A 22,197-nucleotide genomic window follows, 5' to 3' on the forward strand; every position below is an offset into this window, starting at 1 on the left:
AAAAACATCTTATTTTACCCCAGTGATATTTTGTCTCCCAATATTTTTTCGAAGCGAGAGTCTGTCACACGGTATTTTGTCCAAATAAAGATTCTGCCTCGTGATATTTTGTCCTTTTAAGATTCTGTCTCATGATTATTTATAAGCATAAGATCTTCTTTCACGATATTTTGCGTAAATAAATTTTTTATCTTAAAATATCTTGCCCAAGCCATATTAAAATTTTTGCATCATGATTTGTAACACGATATTTCTGTCAGATCCTCTATTCTTTTTCTTATGTACTTTTTGATAATATTTTTTTTAATCTTACTTAAAAAGTAAATCAACGAAACGATGTTTTAAAATGATACATAGTACACATATAATTGAATCTTTTTGTGGAATAATCGCGACGTAAGGAAATACATTCTTATGGCACCACCCAATTCCGCAGTTAATCGGTAATTCACTCTATATTTTACATTTCAATTCGTCCTGTTCTACATATACTAGGATCAAAATATCATTGATATCGGTGCTTTTACCTATTTGCACAATCAAAGACGGATGCATTCTGCTTTTAGCATAAAAGTTTATGAACGCCCGCGTTCTTTTTTCATTTCAAAAAAAATAAAAAGGTTTATTTTTAGAACGCATAAAAAATATATTTGCCCTATTTATAATAGATTCTAGTAAAAAAGAAAATGAAATGTGAAAAAAAGTAAATAAAGATAAGAAATTCGACCTGAATTCCAAGACGCATCTCTTTAAACGTCTACGCTATATTCTCCCTCTATAGATGTATCAAATAAAAAAATCACGCGATAACGCTGCTGTTATTAACATCAAACTGAAACCCACGCCAAAAATTGCTTCGAAAAATTCCTGCAAGGGTTAAAAAGATAAAAACAAAATTACCTGCTGATGTTCGAAGGATATTTAATTAGCCGTCATCTATCAATAGAGGCGGTTGACGGTAATTTTCAAGCGGCTGATTTCTGTCGGACATTCAACAGCAGTAGGCCCACCCCGATGCATTTTCAAGGCTAGTTAATGCCAAAAAAAAATAATTATAAATGGCCTCAGCCAAAACTCTTTACTAAAAAAGTTCTGTGTACGTGTTGTGGAGCTCATTATATCGACAAGCGAAAAAATTCATTAAATCGAGGTATTGTTCAAAGAAGAGTAGTGTTTACAAAAGTAATGATTGTTCTGGTTGATGATTATGTCATCAGCTGTCAAAACTGTGAAAGACGTATTTAACAGACAAAAATTCTGTTTATAAAAAATGTTTAAAGAAAATATTGTAAGATCTTAGATTTTTTTTTTTTTTAAGGTGGAAAGGGAGATAAAAGATAATTATTTCAATGGCAATGACCCAATGTCTATGGAATGATAAATAAAATGATAAGGTATGCTCATTTTACAAGTGTTTGACATAGTCTAAAGACTATGACTTGCAACTTTTTTGATTGTAGAAAAAAAAATCCAAAACAAAGTTAAGAACTATGATAAATAGTTATGCAGAAGGAATTTTTAGCCTCACCACAAAAAACTTGGAATAAAAAATTAGTTACAGGGTTGATTACATTTAACTATGCAATGAAATGGTTTGTGTTCTGTTTGGTCTGCCCAATCATTTGAATATTGCTTTCAAGCTTCATTGTTCAAACCAATCTTATTTTACCTCATTTCTTTTTAAGGACAAGATTGACTCATCATTAATTCTCTATTAGCTGGCACAACACGCTTCTGTTATGTATTAATTTTTTATAAACAAAAAAAAAACAAAAAAATCGAGACATCACAAACCAGTAAATTGAATTGTTAAAACTATTTTTATTATATTTTTAATGTTTAATCTGTTGTACAATTGGCTGGTGGCTGGGTCGCGTGTAAACGATTTTCCCCAACAGGCAGTAAATAGCTGAGTAAGGGTGATGTAATGGTTTGAGAGCCAATCAGAGATTGCCAGAGGGCGCTGTTTTTCTCCCCCCGTTTTTCGAATTCTCGACGCGGAGCGTGTTAGCCAGTATCGTAATTTTTTTCTTAAAAGTAGCACGTTTTTTTTTTATAGGTAGTTTTAGGGCTACTAGGCCCTGGATCCAGGGACCGGATGACCGATAAGTATTTTTAATGTAAAATTAGCGTATTAAATTAGTAATTTATATCAATTAACAATGTCGAACGCCTCTAATTAATAATGTCGAAAAGTATTATAATGTTAAAATTAACTTCAAATAGATACGTAAAAATCGGATTACGCCGATATTTTAAACCACGTGCGAAAAACCTTTTTTTAAACCCAGCCTAATTTTTATAAGTTGTTAAATGTGAATTATTTTCCATAATATATATTAAATTATTGTAACATTTTTAAATTTTGTTTTGGAGATGTTGCACCAAAATTTTGAATTCCTAAGACATTCTAATTAGTGTGTTAAGAAGAATGTTTTTATATATATATTGTAACCAAGAATTATGTTTTAATACATTTTGTTTTAAAAGTAATATTTGTCTTTAATTCTGACTATGCCTCGTGCTAATTCTTGGGTAGTAATAAATTTAGTGCACGTGCAGCCTAGTGCCATGATTCTCTAAGATTATCTATAATCCCTTTTTAAATAACTAAATATTTCGTTAAATAATGCCAATTATCATTGCTAAAAATTAATTCCAGTCCAAATTGCTGTTCAGGTTAGCAGATTAATTTTGCTAACAGTTTTCGAGTCACATGGATGGCCTGCACGAGCACGTTGCAGAAATAAATACGGTATTTAAATGTTAGTTTTAAGGCATGAATATACCAATTCATTTAACATCACGTCAATTAATTTAGAATCACGTCGTAATTATTTGAATATTTTAGATACGTTATTTGATTTTTGATTTAAATTGTACACAACGCAAAAATGTAAACTATTGAATAATTATTTCAAATTCTATACGGTCTATTATATTATTTTTATTAAGGACATTATAGGTTAAAATGATCCATGAAATTAAAAATAAATTATAACCACGTTTACGAACCTAACAGTATAAATTTTTTATAAATTATGCCTGAACTACTTTTGTCAATACTGAATACCAATTTTTAAGTATACCTGGTTTACAGTATAAATATTATAATAATAAATAATATAAGTTATATTTAACACGGAAAAATAAATATTAATAATTTTTAAATTTAACACTGGTGCCCTGACCAGTCGCGATAAGCTTAAATTAAAGTAAATACTACTACTAAAGTAAGTGGTTATATAACGTGTAATACTGAAAAATAAAAAAAAAATTATATATGTATGCAATATGAACTTATGCCTTGCAGTGTAAAATTTTATCATGTTATTTTCGGAATTATTTTTTATTTATTTCTGTTATGGTAATTACTATGATTTTGTATATATCAATGAAGGTTTGTAATATATGTTTTTAAAATGTTTTATTGCAAAATTGTGTTAGGTTATACTTATAGGAGTAGGTGAGCTAGGTTATTGTCATACTAAATAGGTTGATTTTTGATGATTAGTTAAATAATTTACCATTATGGATGAGTCAGGTGAAAACACGGAAATTTTAGCTGCGAGCAATACTCCCGTTGTTATTCCGAGTGTCAGAGTAACTTCAAATTTTATTGCAGATTATTTAAATTTTATTCCGAAATTTGATGGTAGTTCTTCTTTAAATGAATTCATTAACAGACTTAACGAAATTGCAGAACACTGCGATTGGTCGGAAAAAGACAAGATATTCGCGTTAAAATTGAGGATTACAGGAGAGGCACAAGACTACCTCAACACTCAAAGAGATAGGGATGTATCTTTTAACGATATTATCAAAAAATTAAAAACTAGATTCGAGAGGAAGAATTCAGTGACTGCGAGTATTGGAAAGCTAACTTCCGCTTACCAGTTACCGGTAGAGAGTGTTAGGCAGTTTTTGTCCCGAATTGAAAGCATCTCATACAATTGCATTCCGGAAGAAAATAGTGAGGCATTCGAATCATACAGGCTGCAGTTATTACTCAGCGCAGCCAGACAAGGCATAAAAGGTGAGATTTTAAAGGGAATAGGAGCTGCGGGTTTCACCGACTATAGGGAATTTAAAAACCATGCCATAAACTTTGAGGAAGCATTATCAATCGCGAGACCCACTACCGAAGAGGTCAATAATTTTGAATTAAGATATACGCTAGAAAATAGCTCAGAAATAAAGGAATTAAAAGAGCAAATAGCGATTTTAGCAGAAAACATTAAGCAAATGCAAATCAGGAGTAGGGAAAGTAGAAATAAATATGACCATCAAAATTCTAGGCAAGGAAATCAAATAAAAATATGTAAACGATGCAACAAGAGAGGACACATTGCACCCGCGTGCAGAACTTTAATCTGCAATTTTTGTGGAAGGCATGGCCACTTAGAGGAACGTTGTTACCAAAAACGGAGATCAAATGATTTAAACGAGAAAGGGGGGGAATAGATGAGGCGCGTCTTTCCGTTGCTACCCCACTCATAGTGCCATCTTTAAACATCATGAGAAAAGAAAGTATAGTACCCTTGCCCAAAATTCAATTAAAAATAAATAAAAAAAATTACGTTGCGATGTTAGACTCAGGATCATCTCTCAATATTATATCCAAGGAAATTTTGGAAGAAATGCAGTGTAAATTTAAAATTGAAAAATGTAACTTGCTAGTTCAAAATTTTACGGGTGATACAGCCAGAATCAATTCTTTTGTTAACATACATTTTAAAATAAATGATAATCTTTTTAAGGAAGATTTTTTTATAACCCCTAATCGAATAAATTCAGATTATGACATGGTCTTAGGTAACCCATTTTTAGCAGGAAATAAATTTAACCTAAATTTCGAAAAGAATTGTATCGAGAATAAAAATTTAAGATTAAATTGGACAAACAGCAAAATAGATAAGGTAGAATGTAATCTATGTGAAAATGCAACTGGAATTAAATTATACACTCAAAACAAGTATATTTTGGAGCCTAAATCTGAACAGATAATATTTGTAAAATCACGAGTAAAGAATTTTAAGCATACTGAGCAGGTACTAATTTCTAATGTTCAAAAATTCAGTGATCTAGGTGTTTGGGTTGCTAGGAACATCAATAATTTTTCTGAGTCTAATGTTTATCCGATAACAATAATTAATACCCAGGACGAATGTATGCACTTAAATAAAAACTGTAATATCGCAATACTCGAATGCTTAAGCAAAACACGTGTAGAGCAATGTAACTCCTTGGAGACTGCACAACTTGGAGATGATTTTGAGGCATGGGGAGGTGATATCGAAATCGATCATTTAGACGGAGAAAAGCAGGAAACTTTAAAACAATTTTTAGAGAACTACCCAGAAATATTCGCAAAAAGCGTAAAAGATCTTTCAGGATGCGACACCCTTTTACATCGCGTAGATTTAACTGACGATATACCGGTAAGGCAACGTCATTACAAGGTACCTCATCATCTTAAACCCGAAATGGAAAAACAAATAAATGAGCTACTCGAAAATAAAATTATTAAGAAGAGTACATCTCCATATTCAGCTCCGGTTGTACTAGTAAAGAAGAAGGACGGCTCTTATAGGCTATGTACAGATTTTCGTAAACTAAATTTAAAAACACTCCCTGACTCACATCCGATACCTAATATGACCGATCTTGTTGACAACCTTTCTGGAGCAAAATTGTTCACCATTTTAGATCTTTGCGCGGGGTTTTATCAAATGAAAATTAATCCTAATGATACCTTTAAAACAGCATTCGCAACAGAAAACGGGTTGTATGAGTGGTTGCGCGTCCCATTCGGATTGCGAAATTCACCAAATTCTTTTCAAAGATTAATGGGAATCGTCTTGTCTGGTCTCAGACCTTTACAAATTGGGGTCTATCTCGACGATATAATTATAGCTTCAGAAAATGATATAGACGAACACTTAAAAAAACTAAAAATCGTTTTTGATAGATTGCGCAAGCACGGGCTTAAATTAAAACCAAAGAAATGTAAATTTTTAAAGACAAATGTAACATATTTAGGATTTACTGTTGAAAATGGTAAAGTTTTCCCGGATAAAAATAACATTGATGTAATAAATAATGCTAGAATTCCCCAAAATTTAAGACAAGTACAATCCTTTTTAGGCATGGTAGGTTTTTATAGGAAATTTATTCCACAATTTTCTAAAATCGCGTTACCTTTAACAAATCTAATCAAAGGAAACACTAAATTTGAATTTAATGATAAAGCGCTGGAATCTATCAATACACTAAAAAGATGTTTGATTAACGAACCATGTTTATTATTGCCAAGTTTAAAAAAAGATTTCATTTTAAGCACAGATGCTTCAAAGTATGCTTTAGGTGCGGTATTGAGTCAGTATAGCAAAGACAATTTACTCCACCCTGTTGCTTATGCGAGCAGAAAGTTAAAAGGGGCTGAAATTAATTATTCAACCGTAGAAAAAGAAATGTTGGGAGTTGTATTTGGGGTGACACATTTCAGGCCGTATCTGTACGCTAAACATTTTACGGTTTATTGTGACCAAGCTAGTCTTTCATACGCTTTAAAATTAAGAGATCCCACGTCACGTATAGCCAGATGGGTAATGACCTTACAGCAATTTGATTATAAGATAATTCACAAGCCTGGAAAACAAAACATTATCGCGGATTATTTATCGAGAGAAATAAATCATGTAAATAGTTTAGAATTAATATCATTTGAGTCAGAGCTACTAGAAAAAATTAAATTAAGTCAAAAATCAGATCCGTTGTGCTTAAAAGTTTTAGACGAGTTAGAAAATGAGGGTAACACCAGTTCAAAATTACGTTTCCTTATTAAGAATGATTTACTTTATTGCAATTTTAAAAATGATAAAGATAAGAAAAAAGATAAACTTGTAATTCCTTTAAACTTAGTACCCGAAATAATAAAGTTATGCCATGATTCACCCACAGTTACTCACCAGGGATTTTCTAAAACCTTAAATAGAATTAAGCAATACTACTTTTGGCCTAAAATGTACAAACATATTTTTAACTATATAAAATCATGCAAATCTTGTAATGAAAGAAGGGCACATAAACCGAATAAGTTGGCTCCTTTACAAAGAGTACCAGTTACATCAAAACCGTTAGAGCTTATTGCTATTGATGCTCTCGGTCCCTTACCGACAACCTTTATGGGAAACAAACATATTTTGGTTTTCTCAGATTACTTCAGCAGGTGGCCAGAGGTTTATGCTACTCCGGATATTAAGTCGGATACGGTAGCCAGAACCCTTGAAACCTTTATTGCTAGTCACGGAGTCCCTAACCATTTAATTACTGACAGAGGCTCAAATTTCTTGTCTAAATCGATATCTGAAGTTTACGAGAAGTTGGGAATTAAAAAACACTCAACTAGTGCTTACCACGCACAGAGCGATGGAGTTGTAGAGCGTCTTAACGCTACAATTTTAAATTCATTAAGTCACCTGGTAAATGAGTCCCAAAATGATTGGGATAGGCATCTTAACTTTGCGCTATTAGCCCACCGTACTGCAATCCACACATCAACAGGTTTTACACCAGCTTCGATTTTGTATGGGAGAGAATTACAGCTCCCACATAGTTTGTTAACAGGGGAAAATAGACTATCATATGCAGAAATTAAAGATTATGTTTTCGATTTAAAAGACAGATTAAGGAGGTCGTTTGATGTTGTTAAGAAAAATCTCACTGATGCGGCTAAGAAACAGGAGATTCGAAGGGAGAAGATTTCAAAAGATAAAAATATTAAATTAAATGACTTTGTTTATTTATACATCCCCACCTTCAAACAGGGAACTTCAAAGAAATTATGTAAACTAAACACGGGTCCCTTTAAAGTAACTAAAATTATATCGCCAGTTAATGTTGAGATCGAGCCTGTGAGTGGTGGTAGCATGAAACGAGTGCATATTGATAGATTAACCAAGGTACCTTTGCGACTCGAACATTTTTCAGACACTCGTGTAGATAGGGGTTATGTAAACAATGAGGAAATTAATCCTCCAGTTGTTGAGGTAAAGAAAAAAATTCATGACTATAACCTACGCAATCGAAGGAAAAGGTAATGTGATTTGTAATTGAATTAATTGATTTAAAATTCAGTGATGAATTAATAATGGAATTATGATTGATTAAATAATTGAGCTAATCTTGAATTAATGATGAGTTAATTGAGATTGACGAAATTGATTTTGAGTTGATACTATAATTAATAAAGTATTACATATGAGGCTGAGAGGAAGTATCGAAATTGATATTTATGAAAATTGAGGATTTAATGAGATAATTAAATTAGTTAAAAAAATAAATAAAATAAAAAAAATAAAGATGTAGGATTAAATACGTTTAGTGTCGATGGACATAATAGTAATGCAAAACAATTAAAAGTTTTGGTAGTGTAAAGGGAGGAAGGTAAAAAAATGAAAAACTGTTTTAATTTTATGTGTATGAACTCATGAGGGAGGATGCGATCAGAGATAAAAGAAATTGTTAACTTCTGTGGATAAGAATACTTTAACAAGTAAGAGGATGTTAAGTGCACCAACTAATTCAAGCAGCTGCTTGGTGATTGGTAGAGAGGGGTTGGAGGGTTATTCCGATGCTGAGTTCCATGGAAGAAGAGAGAAGTTGATCTTTCTGAAGTCAAGGATGAATCGGAGCTGAGTTACCATGGAAGAGGAGAGAATGTTGATCTTTCAGAGACCTAAGACACCGACCGATGGCCACGGTTGTTGTCTGAGTAAATGCAGCCACCTGGAACGTAAGGTTGAGCGCTGGACGGATGACCCAAAATTTCAATAACATCCGCTGCAAATAAATCAGATCTTCAGCATCTTCTGGACTTTCCAATTACATGGAGTAACAATCCTAGGATGTGTCATGGTCGAGAAGCCATAGACTCGTATGCCACAACCATCCAGTAATTCTAATGTATAGTAAACACGGTTGCAGAAAGGTGGAAGAATCCGGAGCCCACGTGAATCAACTTAACACCGACCTCCTAACTCCTACCATACCTACCTTTGTCACCAAGATTTTTTCGATGAACTGAGAAAAAGTAGATGATAGCCAGTCCTCACATTACAAATGAACTGTTAAAGATAGCAGAACAGAGACAAAAACTAAATAGACTGTCATTTTTCATAGAGGTGAACTGTGTAATAATTGCGATTTTAACCATCTCTGATACTGGTCCTCACTCATGGGTCATAAGCAGGGGCGGATCTATATAAGGGCTTTTTGGGCTGCAGCCCAGGGCCCCGTGGAAACAAAGGGCCCCAGTCCCCACTGAAAACAATAGGTGATATTTTGAATTAAAAAAATATCTAATATTAAAAATATATATATATATATAATAATGTTGGTAACCCTGAGATCAATCAATCCATGCATGTGCGCGTCTATCGAACGGAACGGGGAATTACCCGTCGCTTGTCTTGGTCAGTGTATTTTTTCGCGTCTATTACGGCGGACTTCCGCAGCGCCGCTTAACGCCCGACGTAATTTTGGTTTTTTTTCTCCGCACTTCTGTTCTCATCGTCAATGACAAACTTGTTTAGTTTACTAATAACTGTCTTGACTACCATAAACCCTCTGATCCCACTGAAAACTATATTGGTGTTCAGCAAGAGGACGGTAATACCGAAGCGGAAAGAAATTTAGAGAATATTAAGTTTGAGAAATATGTTGACGTGGGCTTGTGGCCAGAATTGCTAAATAATGATTTTATTAATGACATACTCTCACATGAAATGACTAACTTTTAAAATAAAGATCCGAAAAATATATAATCAGCTTCAATAAAGAAATACAAAGAACAAAACAGAAAATTTTCAAATACGTATTTCATTAAGAAAATGAAAAATGGTCAATCACTGGAAAGATTTTGGTTATATTATTCAACCAGGGTTGGTAGTGTTTATTGTTTGACTTGCAAACTTTTTTCTAAAATCCCTTCTCAATACACAACCGGATTTTCTGATTGGAAACACGTAGGAGCTTGTTTAGAAAATCATGAAAATTCTAATGAACATAAGAAATCAATGTTAGTGTGGTTGACACGTGAAAGCGACAAGTTAATTGTATCATTAAAAGACTTCGTGAACAACATAAGGCACCAATCAGATCAGAAGCTAAAGGACTACGAAGAGAAAGCTAAAAAATTAAGTACTAGTGTGGGAATAGACTACAATGACATAAACAAGAGACGCATTACTCCAAAATTTTCAGATAAGTCTACAGATAAACTCTCAGTATACGGCGCAGAAGAATTTAAAAGAGACACGCTAAACGTTGCGTTGGATAAGCTGATTATAGATTTAAACAAAAGGAGACAAGTCTATGAGATGTAAAGCAAGAAATTCCAATTTTTAATGGATTTGCAAGACAAAAATATGGAAAACATAGATCTGGAAAGTGTACGTAGTATTGTTGATTATTATCCAGATGACGTAGACGAACATTTAGTGAATGAGTGCATTCAGTTAAAATCTTATTTACTTCAGTCTAAGCTAGAGTCTTACACCTCTTGCAGTCAAATTTTTATGCTAATTTATGAAAAGAAATTTGTTGACATTTTCCCTAATTGCTACACTATCTTAAGGATTTTTTTAAACTTTTGCCAATCACTAGCTGTGAAGCTGAGCGCCCTTTCTCCAGGATGTCATATATAGAAAACAAATATTGGACAACAATGTCGAACCATCCACTAAATCATTTATCAGTTCTTTCCATAAATTGTGATTTAACGAAGGACTTACAATGTGATGAGCAAATAAAGAAATTTGCAGCACAAAAATGCAGAAAGGTTGCTTTATAATTTATATAACATAACTACACATAACCTGTCAATTTCTTTTGCAATAATGTTGTACAGTTGCTGTTTGTATAGACAAATAAAAATAAATAAAATTATTTAATTATTATAAAATTATTTTATGTAATTTTTATTTTTTTTCTATATACTACTTTTCTACATCACCATAGAAAACAGTTTTTTGACAAAATGGCTATTAGGGCCCCAAAATAGTTTCAGACCAGGGCCCCACAAATTCACGATCCGCCCATGGTCATAAGCCAGTATGTTGTGAGGTTGTGATGTTTCGATTAATGTGTGTGTTCAGTAGATAGTTATGGGGAAATTTGTCAATCAGTCTTATAAAAAAAAAAAAAAAAAAAAAAAAATTTCCCTTGACGGGATGGAATGTTATGTATTAATTTTTTATAAACAAAAAAAAAATCGAGACATCACAAACCAGTAAATTGAATTGTTAAAACTATTTTTATTATATTTTTAATGTTTAATCTGTTGTACAATTGGCTGGTGGCTGGGTCGCGTGTAAACGATTTTCCCCAACAGGCAGTAAATAGCTGAGTAAGGGTGATGTAATGGTTTGAGAGCCAATCAGAGATTGCCAGAGGGCGCTGTTTTCTCCCCCCGTTTTTCGAATTCTCGACGCGGAGCGTGTTAGCCAGTATCGTAATTTTTTTCTTAAAAGTAGCACGTTTTTTTTTTATAGGTAGTTTTAGGGCTACTAGGCCCTGGATCCAGGGACCGGATGACCGATAAGTATTTTTAATGTAAAATTAGCGTATTAAATTAGTAATTTATATCAATTAACAATGTCGAACGCCTCTAATTAATAATGTCGAAAAGTATTATAATGTTAAAATTAACTTAAAATAGATACGTAAAAATCGGATTACGCCGATATTTTAAACCACGTGCGAAAAACCTTTTTTTAAACCCAGCCTAATTTTTATAAGTTGTTAAATGTGAATTATTTTCCATAATATATATTAAATTATTGTAACATTTTTAAATTTTGTTTTGTTAATTTTGTTTTGGAGATGTTGCACCAAAATTTTGAATTCCTAAGACATTCTAATTAGTGTGTTAAGAAGAATGTTTTTATATATATATTGTAACCAAGAATTATGTTTTAATACATTTTGTTTTAAAAGTAATATTTGTCTTTAATTCTGACTATGCCTCGTGCTAATTCTTGGGTAGTAATAAATTTAGTGCACGTGCAGCCTAGTGCCATGATTCTCTAAGATTATCTATAATCCCTTTTTAAATAACTAAATATTTCGTTAAATAATGCCAATTATCATTGCTAAAAATTAATTCCAGTCCAAATTGCTGTTCAGGTTAGCAGATTAATTTTGCTAACAGTTTTCGAGTCACATGGATGGCCTGCACGAGCACGTTGCAGAAATAAATACGGTATTTAAATGTTAGTTTTAAGGCATGAATATACCAATTCATTTAACATCACGTCAATTAATTTAGAATCACGTCGTAATTATTTGAATATTTTAGATACGTTATTTGATTTTTGATTTAAATTGTACACAACGCAAAAATGTAAACTATTGAATAATTATTTCAAATTCTATACGGTCTATTATATTATTTTTATTAAGGACATTATAGGTTAAAATGATCCATGAAATTAAAAATAAATTATAACCACGTTTACGAACCTAACAGTATAAATTTTTTATAAATTATACCTGAACTACTTTTGTCAATACTGAATACCAATTTTTAAGTATACCTGGTTTACAGTATAAATATTATAATAATAAATAATATAAGTTATATTTAACACGGAAAAATAAATATTAATAATTTTTAAATTTAACACTTCAAGTAGACTCTCGCCTCTCCTCAACACGTTTTGTAATATTATATTAGAGTCTGTTATCACTGTTACCGCCAGTCATCAACATTTTAATGACGTATTGTACACACACATTCAATGATACGTTGCATTCAGTTTGATATCTTGTTTGATACCTTGTTATATTTTCCACAAAAATAAATAAATAAATAAGTAATAAAAAAATAAAATACAGAAAGCACAATTCTGGCCAATTTGAATTTTTATTGTTTTCCCCACTCCAATTTCTATTTATTATATTTGCCTTTCAAGAAATTTCAAAAAATGACAGTAATAATAAAAGTATAAATAATAATAAAAAGAAATCTGTGCTCAAACTATTCACTTAAAATTTACGCATTCATTTACGAAAGCAAAAATAAAACGATGCTTTCAGACAGTTTTATACGGCATATTTATGAAATGATCTCTCCCTTAGACATTTTATGGTTTAGTTATTCTACGAAATTTTACATGAACACTACAAGCTAAGAAACTTTACATAAACACTTCATGTTGTAAACCTTGTACACATTTAAATATTTTATATGATCATTGTGCATAATACATTATATACTTTAAAAGTGTTTTCCACCTTTTTGAAACTAAGTAAAAGTTTAGCTACTATGAACATTAACTAATTTTCAAAAAGCTGTTCCTTTAAGATATATTTTCCATCGAAGAGAGTGGAGCTTTATTGCCTTCTTTACTTTTACACATGCGTAAAGTTTCTTTTTTAACCCGTCCCCCCTTCCTTAGTATCTGTTGAGATCGGTCTCTACGTTTATCAATGCTGGACACAGTCTTTTTAAAACTTGTGTCCAAGTCCTTAGTATCTGTACAGATCGATTCCAATTTTATTTGAGCTAGGCACCCTTATTAGATCGTTTTGAAACTTGTGTCCAAGTCCTTAGTATCTGTACAGATCGGTCCTTGCATTTATTCATGCCAGACACAGTCTTTTTTAAACTTGTGCCTATGTAATTCAGTATCTGCAGAAATCGATCCTTTTCATTCCTGTTGGAGAAAGTCGTAAGTGTCTGTACAGAATTGTCCGTTTATTTATTGATGCTCAACACAGTACCTGTAACATCGCCATGCCATTAGTCACGAAACTATATGGAACTTTAACCTACATGGGAGGGGACGCTCTTTACCTCGCTTTTTACTATACTGCATAGATATGGATAATGGTTCATCGATCGTAAATTTTACTTTTTAAAGTTATTGTAATGCTATAGTTTTCATGAAGTGCATAATTATTGTGCTATTAACAAAAATAAATAAAACAAATTTCACTTCAAATATTCATAGGATTGAAAAACGAGTTGATAATGCAATTTTAAACAGTGGCCACAACAGAGAAAAATTTTAATGTAGGGGGCAAATGTTTCGCGGAAATTTTAAATACTTTAATAACCTTTTAATTTTAGGAAATAATTTGGTTAGCTTTAAAATTTCAATAATTTACAAATATACCTTGGTTGATTAAAAATCGTGTGTTTCTTCACTCTTCTCGACCACTTGTCAAATTTTTGCTAGTTCTTGCTACCAAACAAATTTATTTGACAAATTTTATTAAAAAAAACTTACTTTATCACAAATTAATTGCATGAAAAAACAATTTAGCATTTTTATAGCCTTTTGGAAAAAATGTTTGTAGCTTAACCCTTTAACGCAGAATCTTTATTAAACATATTTCTTTTTCATATTTTTTTAAAATAATTTTATATTAATTTAGAACAAAATAAGTTTAAAAAAATTTACATTTAGCGTTATAATAGTTTTTGTTAATGAAATATAACATGAAACACCGGCGTCTTTTTCTTCGTAAAAGACAAAATCTTTCACATCCGGTTCATTTCCAAACAATAATTTTTCAAATTTGCAGTTATTGCGATCTAAGAGAAACATTTATTCATCATTGAAATTTCTTTAATTTACAAAATTAATTATTGATAAATTTTTGAATAAGAATGGAAAAAAAAATTTTTTTACTACATTTTCGGATTCTATATTTTAGTACAATTAATATAATTCCAATAATCCAACAAATTAGTTTAGTAACTATTAGACTATTTTTCATGATTAGAAAATACCAAAATGTATTTTTCTTTGTAATTAGAGCACCAGAAAATAACATATACAATACCGACACCGATGTCTCATCTGCGTCAAAGGGTTATTTTCCAAATTACACGAATAAATTTTATTTCCCTTACATAAAAATTCGAAATAAAAGGTCATAAATTTAATAACAAAATATTTTTAATAACGTAATGGAAAAATGATTGAATTATTTTTAAGGTTACATATCTTTTCTGCAAAAAAAGAGCAAAAAATTGAGGATTGAGAAAAAAAAAGCTGTAAGACATTTTCTCTATTAGTCGCGGATGATTTTTAAAGAAGCAAACGAAGACCTTAGAAAGCTTTCAAGAATATTGAAAGGAAAACTATTCTATTGTTCAAAAGTGTACAATCATTCTTAATCGTTGAAATTACAGTTTATGATCTGGTTTTACATTTCCGCCTCGACCTTGGTGGAAAGTTTGTATAGATCCCTTTTGCCTTATATGACCATACCTGAAGGTATTATCTTCAGGGAAAAAATAAAAAGAAGCATTGATTGGAAATGTGAGATGTTATTTGTATATTATTTTGCGTATATATCTTCAGTTTCGAGGGAATCTATTCTATCTAATTTTTCATTTCCCCCCCCCCCTTTTATTCCATTTTTTTCCCCTTTATCCATCTCTAATTCAACATTCATTTGTATCGAATAGAATAAAAACGCAAAATGTAGATTCTGCCTGGCGACAAAAATGTTGATTAAAGGTGTCCACTATTCTATATAATAGTATTAATAAAAATTATGTTGAATTAAAATAAAAATCATGTATATTTTTAACACGCGTTAAGTCAACACTCTTTTGCGTCGAATAAAAATCTACAAGTTAATTTCTATTTTGTAACTAGGAATTGAATACGGAGCCATATTTTTAAAAAATTTCTTTAGTTGATAATAAACTAAAACTGTATTGAGACGTTTTTAAAAACACTTTGCTTTTTAAATTTTTAGTGAATTACGACCTGAAAAAAATCGAATAGTAGGAGCTAAGGTTTTATTTAAAACTTATTGAAAACCGTTAAATGCACCTTCCATTTCAGCATTACAAAATGAGACTAGATAAATCATAAAACAACTTTGTTACTCTCTTTTTTAAAAGTGCTATTCTGATTTAGAAAGATTTACCACTTAATATTTAATGTAAAATACTAAAATAACTCTCTAACATAAACATATTAGAAAAAATTTTAATTGTATAGTGATATTAAACTAAGTTAACATTATAATTTAACTTACTATTGAATATTATTTTGAGACGAGGGTAAATAATGCAAAGCATATTATTACCACCTAATATCATTTTAATGTATAAAATTGAACCAATAAGAAAAACGGTAGTTACGTTTAAACTTACAGAAAAAGTTCTAATTTAGCAGCCAATTAATTTTTAAAAGACAGCAAATTCTAAATTTAAAATTCAATTACAGGCCTGTCAACTCCTACGCTTTTTACAAAATATTTTTATAGAGTGGTAGACATTTAAAAACAAAAACTTTCAGAATTTTTGATAATTTCGCCTACATTTTACGAAAGAGCTGGAACAAAGTAGCGTTGCATATGAACTTTAAAATCATTTTATTTGTAGTGGTGTGGAAGATAAGTTTAAATGAATAACAAATAATGCCCAAAAACATTTACTTAGTTACCACCAGAATAAAGTTTTACAAAAAGAGTCAAAAGTTGGCAGCCCTGCAAAATTATGCCTCCTTTTCTAAATATAAGGCTAGTAAAACTCTTACCCTGAAATAATTAAACGTTATATCTGGAAACGTTATCTAAATTAAAATGTGACTTATTCTGTAAGTTTTTTTACATACGTCGGAACAGAAACTATTTAAGTTAATTGTAAGTTTTTGAACAAAATTAATTTTTTTTCCACGAAACTACCACACATTGTTCCCAACCATTTGATATAGATCTCGATCACCCTAAGAAGCTCCCTACGCTCTAATAATAAATGTAAAAGTAAAGATGATATAAATCATAACCTGTTGAAACTCACCCCGTCATCTTTATGACAACAATTGCGCTTGTCTATCTTCCAAAGAAATGCCTTGTATAACACTTACAAAGCCACAGATATTGGACAAAGGATGCAGCGAACTCAGCTGCACTTCCTGTTCCAGCTTACAGCTCTAATTTCCCGCTGTGGAGCAGTATTGGAAATGCGGCATTTGCAATTGACATCACGTAGAGAAGCAGTTAACCCATAGAGTAAAGAGTATAAGTAGAGTTGACATGAGAAAGTAACAGTGAAGCCGTCACTGTAACCGGTCGGCCATATTGGTTTATGCAAAACATTCGAATGCTGCTATCTTCTGCTCGTTGAACTTGCTGATCAATGTTATTTTTATCGCTTTTTTTTATTTCTCTTCAATGATTTTCTTTATTTTACCTTTTAAACATTGAATTAAATATATTTTGCTTGTAAAAATGACGAGCTGCGTTGCATACGGCTGTACGAATCGATGGACAAAGAAAATGACTGGAATTACATTTCATAGGTAAGTGTAAAATCAATTCTCTTATTCATTTTCTAATTTAGAATTTTTAAATTCTGTTCTTACAATAAACTGTATCTTTAATGTCAGAAGACTAAAGATTTTTTTTCTTCTTCTTAACTATTAGCTATTCATTTCAAACCCAACCTTGATTCTTATAAATGTTTATTGAAACAAATCAAAATAAAAGTTCTAAGTGGCTTATAGAATATCAAAATAAAGTACTTTTCACTATAAAACTGATTATAGATAAGATTATGAGATTTCGTTTACTTTTATACTGCTTAATTGACAATTAATATGGTATAATTATAGTATCAATAAGTAGAATGTGTTATTCGAATTAGTGGGAATAGATAATGGTTAAAAGTATTTATTTTACTTGCTACAATATTTTTTTGCTTTTATGAAATTAAATTTAATCTATCGTGAACAGTTTCTCAAATCTATTTGTGTGTTTTTCTGTTATTGATTATTATTTCGTAATCTAAACATTACAAATCAGCACTGTTGCTTTTCGAACTGTTGCTCTGCTATTAAGTGGAATTTAAAAATATGATTATAATGTCTAGTTTGTCAACAATTTGATTTTTATTCAACTGCTATTTTATTTATGATCACTCTTGAACTGATGAATGATATAAATTTTTTTTAGAGCTTTTAACACATTAACATAATTTAAAAAATCCACCCAAATTGTTACTTTTTTTCACTTTTATAACCTTGGTAGAAACCTTTCCTTAAATTTTATAATAGGAAATCCAGTGAACTATAGAAACTGACAAAAATCCGCCACACTCTCATTTTGCGAACTATTTAAGTTCGTGCATTTTATTGATAATTAATATGCTTTTAAATTAATGAAATAAATTAAAAGTTTCAGTTGTGGGTAATCTATATTGGAGTAGTGGGTTTTAGTTGAGCATAATAGACTGAAAACAGACTATTTGTGCTACTGCATTTATTTTTTTGAAATTATCGACTGGATTAACTGTAATTATCAAAATTTTAATATAGTTGTTTCTAATTATTAGTTATAAATCTTTTGAGTCGGTTCTTTAACAGACTTATATAATTAACGAGTTTTTATGTTCATGCTTTTAAGTTGGAATTTTATTTGCAGTTTTCCTAAAGATGAAAAACGTAAACAGTTATGGATCAAAGCTGTGAGACGAGTTAATTGGAAGCCTTCTTCATGTAGTAAATTGTGTAATGAGCATTTCTCAGAAGATATGATTGACAGAACTTCTCTCTCTTGTGTGCGTCTTAGACCAAACGCAATACCATCAATTTTTCCTGCTTTTCCACCTCATTTGAAAAAGGTAAATTTCTTTGCAATGCATTACTGATCCATTTCTTCATATTGATATTTCTTATTTGTTATTTTTTTTACATTGCTTTTAATAAGGGGTATGGAAAGTAAGGACTAATGCAAAATTGTAAATACTTTGTACAAATTTCAACCTCTATTATCCAGATTTTGATTAGTCGATCTTATAACAAAATCCGATTTATTCTTCTTTTTAATTGGGGAACAGTGGAAAAAAATCATACCTTGTTTACCATGCCTGGCCCCCTAAAAGTGTTACCTTGATATAACATATTCTGAAATTTATAAATATAACTAAGGTATCTTAAATTGAAACAATTATATTATTTTCTTGAGATTTGTGTTCATGTATTAGAAGCTGTTTCCAGCTTAAATAAAGAGATTTTGACCAGTCAATCGGCTAGCGTATCAAACCAAAGTAAATTTCCCCCCTCAATTAATACAAAACATGTTTAACATAATAATTCAAATATGATGGCACTTGATGACATGGGGACGTATTTGAAATACTAAATAATTTCAAGAGATAAATCAAAGATTTCAAATAAAAAAAGAACTTTTTAATATTTAATATATCAAAAAAAATCTTATAGAAAAATCGGAATCTCATACAATGCCTCTTACGTGCTTTATAAATATAACTAATTAATGTATATTTAATTTAGTATTGTTAAAATTAAAATTAGCACTGAGATTTTCTTTTATTTTAATGTGAAGTGAAATATAACTTAATGGTAGTTCAGCTTAGCAAACTTTCAATTTGACGACTAAGTTTTCATTTTCAAAGTTAATGTTACTGTGAAAATTTAATATCAATTAATTTCTTATATTTTATTCAAAAGTAAAAAAGTGTTCTTCATCATTTATTAAATAAAAAAGATGTTTCAAATTTATCTTCTTTAATACTTACACTGAAAATCATTTTTTAGGAACATAAGTCCAGAAAACCACCTTCAGCTTACATTAAGGAAAAAAGTACTGATAACAATACAGTTCTTTCAAATAATCCCTCTACTTCCAATGAAGAAATTATTTTAAGCCAATCTCCAACCAAGGAAGCTTGTAAAAGAAAAATTGATCTGTTATCAGAAATTATTGAGAGTAAGAATAAAAAGATTAAAGTGCTTCACCAGAAAACTAGACGGTATAAGAAAAAAGTAACATCCTTGAATATCCTTTTCTCTGAATTGCAAAAGAAAAAACTTGTTGATGAAGATGCAATTCATGTATTAGAAACTGTTTCCAGTGTAAACAAAGAGTTTTTGACCAGGCAATTGGCTAGTGCATCAAACCAAGCAAAACCTAAAGCTTATTTAAGTGAGCTCCGAGCTTTTGCGTTAACTCTGCACTTCTATTCACCGAGAGCGTATGAGTTTGTGCGTAAAACCTTCAATTTAGCCTTACCTCATCAAAGAACGCTGGCTAGATGGTACCAAAGGATTGATGGGGAACCTGGTTTCACAGATGAATGCTTTCATGCTGTGGAATTAAAAATAAAGAATACTGCCTACCATTTATACTTCAGCTTAGTATTTGACGAAATGGCCATACGCCAGCATGTTGAGTTTGATGGAGAGAATTTCCATGGGCACGTCACTCTTGGACAAAATGAAAATGATGATTCACTTCCGATGGCTAAAGAAGCCTTTGTTGTATTACTCGTATGTATAAATGATCATTGGAAGCTGCCTTTGGGATATTTTCTAACTGCTGGCATAAATGCTAGCCAGAAACAAACTTTATTAAGTACTTGCCTTACTTTGCTTCACGAAATTGGTGCAGACGTAGTTTCTTTGACCTTTGATGGACTAGCTACAAATCTGACAATGACAAAAAACTTTGGATGTTGTTTAGATCATGAAAATTTGATTACAACATTTCAGAATCCTGCTAATTCTAATAGTTTTATTTCAGTTTTTTTGGATCCTTCTCACATGTTAAAGTTAGTCAGGAATACTTTTGGAGACAAGGGAAGCATTGCCTATGAAAATTCTCTAATAGAATTTAGATTTATCAAGGAATTAAACAAACTTCAAGAAAATGAAGGTTTACATTTGGCTAATAAGCTAAGGGCAGCTCATGTGAACTATTTTAAACAAAAAATGAAAGTGAAACTTGCCTCACAACTTTTTAGTAAAAGTGTGGCTGATTCGATTGAATATTGTAGAGTCAAATTAAAACTTCCACAATTTGAAGGAAGTGAAGCAACTGTTGAGTTTTTACGCATTTTTAATGATTTGTTTGATTGTTTAAACACTAGATCTCTTTCACAGTATGGTTTTAAGAAAGCTATTAATGAAAAAAATTTTAATGAGATAGAAAGCTTTTTAAGAATGGCTGATTCTTATATATCCTCATTGAAAGTTTGTAAAAATGGCAACAAAATATTGGATTCCAATAGGAAAACTGGGTTTTTAGGTTTTAAGATTTGTATCAAAAGCTTACTGAACTTAGTTCAGCGCTTAATCTTTTCTGCTAAAACCCCATTAATTTTTTTCCCATGTTACAAAGTCAGCCAAGACCATTTGGAGTTATTTTTTTCATCTATTAGATTCCACGGTGGAAACAACAACAATCCAACAGCACGCCAGTTTCGAGCAGCTTATAAAAAGCTTCTTGTTCAGTCACAAATACATTCGTCCACCAATGGTAACTGCATACCATTAGATGAGATTAGCATTTTAAGTGTGCCAAATTTTCATTCTTCAGAAAATGTCATCAATTTAAGCACTTCTTCATCTGATGAAACTTTGATAATAGATACTTGTGAACATAACAATGTGTTTCTATATAGCTCATTAAGTGAATGTTCACAAGATATTGTGTACTATATATCAGGTTTTGTTGCAAAAAAACTGCAAAATATTTTAAAATGTGTAACATGTATAGCATCCTTAACTAAGATGGAAACACCCCAAAAATTATCTTTGATTTCTTACAAATCCAATGGTAAACTGGTTCATCCCAGCGATGACGTTTTTATTATTTGTAAAAAAAGTGAAATTGTTTTTCGGCAACGTAAAGAAAATAGCTTAAACTTAAAAAAAATAAAAATTGAAGTACTTCAAAGTGTGAACTGGAAATATCTATTTATAGATTTAAATTACCATCAATATGACAATGATCCGCTTGATAATCATGTTGTTCATCTCGTAAAAGCAATTGTCAGTCAATACCTAAGTATAAGAATGAAGTATTATTGTAAAAATTTGCTTCAAAATTCTCTTTCAGATAGACAACTTTTGACAAAAACAATATTATTCAAAGGACAGTAATTACATTGTTAAATTTAGAATTACTCAAATTATAAATCATTTGATTCATCTTTATTATTGGCGGATTTTTACAAAAGTATATTTCATTTTATATGTTGCATAATTTAGGTTTATAAAAATGCCTAAATTTTACTTGAGCTTTGAGAACTACATATGGGAAAGATGCAAAACTAATTTCATTCTAAAAAGCAAGGTTGATAAAAATCATGATTTTATTTAAACAAATAAATTTGCTTAATGGTCTTACAGATTCATTGAT

The sequence above is a fragment of the Parasteatoda tepidariorum genome, chromosome 8 (genome assembly GCF_982258835.1).
Source record: "Parasteatoda tepidariorum strain Cologne lab strain chromosome 8, Ptep-v5.0, whole genome shotgun sequence".
Classification (NCBI taxonomy): domain Eukaryota; kingdom Metazoa; phylum Arthropoda; class Arachnida; order Araneae; family Theridiidae; genus Parasteatoda; species Parasteatoda tepidariorum.